At 37.8% G+C, this 4,258-nt stretch overlaps 1 long non-coding RNA gene across 1 annotated transcript; it reads left to right on the top strand.

The window, feature by feature from the left end:
* The first annotated feature begins 1,093 nt into the window (after positions 1-1,093).
* LOC129892056 (uncharacterized) lies at positions 1,094-3,096 on the top strand. Its single transcript, XR_008767253.1, has 4 exons — positions 1,094-1,172; positions 1,263-1,358; positions 1,978-2,024; positions 2,974-3,096. It is a non-coding gene; the product is annotated as an uncharacterized LOC129892056 (long non-coding RNA).
* Positions 3,097-4,258: the final 1,162 nt, after the last annotated feature.

The raw sequence follows: 4,258 nt of genomic DNA, 5'->3' as shown, positions 1-4,258 counted from the left end.
CTTGAGCCATTCCCATCATGCCCGCAGCACCAGCTCCTTTTGCTCACCCATTTCCTGCTGCACCTCCTCTAGAAGATAAGGTGGTAGGCATAGATGCCTTCTTCAGACCACTATTGGGTCTAGTAATGACCGATAATGAGCATGACATATTCCCCAAGTTTTTAAAACTCAAACCTCTAGTCTTCCATGGTACAAAGAATGAAGATACTTATGAGTATATTCTTAATTGCTACGAGAGGTTGTATAAGCTGGATATAGTACATCAGCATGGAGTGGAGTTCATGACATTTCAGCTTCAGGGTGAAGGCACTTAGTGGTGGAGGACTTATATAGAGTGTCGTTCAACTTTGTTTTCCCAACTTACTTAGATTCAGTTTCATGCCATGTTCCTAGAGAAGTAGTGCCCGTACTTTGAGGAATAGGAGAAAGGATGAGTTTATGGCCCTGGTGTAAGGTGAATTATCAGTGGCTCCTTATGAGTCTAAGTTTCATGTGTTATCCAGATGTTATAACCCATATTTTGCACATTAGGGCATTTCGGAATAACGGTAATAAGTCAAGGGCAAGGCTATGATTGATATTGTTGGATACAAAATTCTTATGACTAAATTAGAATTTCAACTTGGAAATATTAGAAAAAGTAAGGGGCAAAAATTGGAATTTCTCATGGAAGATGTTATATCCCGTATTTTATACGGTTGGATGTTTTAAGGTAGCCGTGGTAAAGTTAAGGGAATGAACATCTTCCAAAATTTATTTAATATACAAGTTGGATATGAATATTATTTATGATCATTAATAGTGTGGAAATATTGGAAAAGGCAAAGGGCAAAAAGGAAAATTCGCAAAGTGGCCTATGGTAATATTGTGGAAGGCTAGGGGTAAAATGGGAATTTCACAAAGTCTTCAAGAAGACTCATATGGGCCCCACATGCCACATGGCAGCCTGTGATTGGAGGAAAGGGGTGTGTTGGACCAATGAAACCTTGACATGTGTCATCCCTATAGTTGTATATATATATATGAGTCTTATGACTCATTAATTTCCACACTCATCTAGAGTGTTCAAGGGCAAGGAAACCGAAATTACTTGGAAAAAAAAAAAGAAGAGAAGAGAAGAGAAACTTAGGCTAGAAACAAGGAAAGAGCTACGATTTTGGGAGGAGAAAAAGGTAAGTTCTCCGATTCCGTTCCAAGAATTAATTATATGAGCTATACCATGATGTTATGAAGATGTTAGTAATGAAATTTTATGGTTTTAGGCAGCCCAAAACGTTACCAAACAGTCCCTAAGTTTCAGCTGCGCTAAAGGAAATTCCGAGGCAAGTTTTGGCGAGTTTTGGTGAATTTCGGGAAAGGTAAAGTTTTCTGTTTTGAACTAGAATTTATGGTGATGTTATGAAGTATGTTATATATCTTAAAATATGCTGGAAGTGGAAAAAAATGTATAAGGATGTTTGACGTTGGAAACAAACTAAATGGAAGTCGTAGTAGTTAAATCGAAGTCGCGTAGTGTGTTGTTGTTGTGGTGCTGCTGTTTGGTGGAGGCTTAATTGCGTGTTGCAGGGATGTAAAGTACTCAAAATTGGATGTGGTTGCTGCTGGTTTCAGCCACACAACCCTCCATTTGGTATGACTACATATTTTACTAAATAAAGGTTAAAAACTCTATTTTGGGTATCGTAGTTTGGAATGAGTTGTATAGAGCTTGTATTGTGTAAAGTTGAAGTGATTTACTTGTATACATGCTTCTGGCTGTTGTTTTTGGTATGGTTTTTGACATGGTGGCCGAGTTGAAAACTCGGGGATGTTTAAGTTACAGGGGAGATGCTGCCCGATTTTTGGTAGATTCGGAGCTAGTAATAAACTAGTCAAGAGACATAGATAAGGAAATGATTCCTATGGTTACTTGGGTGTAGAGTTGGAAATTGGAAAGTGAAAATTTATTAACCTTAGTATTAATTTCATGTTAAATAGGTTCAAGAGACGACGAGGCGAGCATAGTTAAGAGTAATCCGTAAGAGGTATGTAAAGCGAACCTTTCTTTCTTTTGGCATGTATTTGTTATAAGTATGTAAAGCATATTCTTTCGATTTTCATGTTTTGACATAAGTATGTAAAGCTAATATTTCTTTTGGTATGGTATTTATGAAACAAAAATATGACTTTTATATAATTTCAAAGAGGTTCCTATTCCTAGAGCCATTAGGATAGCCAATTCTTTGATTTCCAAAAGGTATTTTATTATGCTTCGATACGTCTATATGATTCCAGAAGATTTATTTTGATATAATCCGGGGTAACTTTTGAAAGGTACTTGACAGGAGTCTCGTCTTGATTTTTATATGATAGCTCATTCTGATTATTCTATTGAGTCTTAAATTTGATTTAAATTGCATATAGTTTTTCACTACTCCACTTGTGAATGCCTCAATGCTTCTTTCACTGAGCCTGGGCCAGGATATGTTTTCGTGCGTATTTCTCTGCATTATTCGTCGTGTCCCAACGTGAGGGGGCAGGTATGACATGTACCATGGGGTAGTAAATATTATGCCACGGAGTTATGTTGTGCCATGTACATATATGTTTGTGATATGATATGATATGATTTGTTACAGAGATATTCCCTACTCTGGTGTTATACTATGCTGTGGTGCCGATGATGGGAGGGCAACCACACTTTGTTCACCGAGTCCCATAATAGGGCCGGATATGGCATATATTTTTCTGTATACATTATCTGAGGTTTTGATCAGCATTTGATATCTCCGGACATTTTGCTCAGTTTTGTACATTCTATCGCGGTAATGACTTTACTTATTACAATCCATTATATGTGGTTTGATAAACATTTGATATTTTTGTACATTTTGCTCTGGTAATGACTTTACTGATTTCAGTCCATGCTTTACATACTCAATACATTTTCCGTACTGACCCTCTTTCTTCGGGGGCTGCGTTACATGCCCGCAGGTACAGATGATTGGTTTGCTGATCCGCTCGCTTAGGACATCCACCATGTTGGTCGACAGTGCTCCTTTGTTCGGAGTTCTATTTTGGTACTGACACCTTCTGTTGTATATATATATACGTTGTTTAGGGTATGGCGGGGCTCTGTCCCGTCATATGACTAGGATATCAGTCTATAGAGGTATGTAGACATGAGATGTGGGTTTTGTATATATGTTTTGGGTTTTTTTGTATTTCGTGATGGCCTATCGGCCCTCATGCATTATATCTATTTAGAGATCCCTTCTGATCATTACCTATGTTTATTCGATTGATGTACTAAGTGGGGCTAAGGGTACATATGGGTGTCCAACTCGGGCACCAGTCATGGCCTACGGAGTTGGGTCGTGACAAAAGTGGTATCAGAGCGGTCCTTCCTCGGAATGTCTACAGACCGTGTCTAGTAGAGTCTTGTTTATCGGTGTGTTGCGCGCCACATCTATAAACAGGAGGCTATAGGGCATTTAGGATGTTACCTTTCTTTCATATCTAAGATCGTGCGATAGAGCCCATCCATAGGACGTGAAATTCCTTTTTCTAACATTTGATTTCAGCTAAGAAACGATATCGATAGAGGAATGCGATGGATGATATTGGGAGCTACATAGTATACGGGTAAGTAAAGGTATGAAAGCGATATGTTGAGTAAGGTGTTGAGCTTGAAATGTAAAGTTGAAAATTTAAAGGAAAGTAGATAGGAAAGTGCAATAAATGCAGTTTGAGGTAGACACATGAGGTAAGTCCATTATTTTCATACGGTTATTGATATTGAAAGCTCTGTGTGACTGTGATATAAGGTGATATAAAAAAATGTATATGTTGGCCCTGTGAAGCATTGCTGCTATCTTCTGCGTGCAGGTTTTGAGATAGTACAAAATACAGAGGAAACTATTCCCAATTATTTTATTTTTTTGAGAATGGAACAAAAGCAAGGAAGAGACTGAGACATACGTTTAGAAGATGTCTTGGAAGTTGATACCGATAGGGTAAAATTTATAACTTTGGACTAAAATTAAAAGAGGTTCCCTCTATGTTTTCGCTAAAAGGAGTACCATTTTTACTTGGAGAGTCATAATTCGAAAGAGAATTTCAGTTGGAAGGAAAAGTGTCCAGTGATTGAGTTTCATTCTTGCTGGAAAGTACAAAATCCTCAGCTGTTATTTGAGGACTAGAAAAAAAATATGTTCACGACTCAAGACCATGTGAGTCAAGTACCAGGAAGTACACTGATGCTTAGTGGATATTAGTT

Source organism: Solanum dulcamara, chromosome 6 (genome assembly GCF_947179165.1).
Source record: "Solanum dulcamara chromosome 6, daSolDulc1.2, whole genome shotgun sequence".
Taxonomy (NCBI): domain Eukaryota; kingdom Viridiplantae; phylum Streptophyta; class Magnoliopsida; order Solanales; family Solanaceae; genus Solanum; species Solanum dulcamara.
The sequence above is the reverse complement of the archived record's forward strand: the minus strand, read 5'-3'. Positions and strand labels throughout refer to the sequence as shown.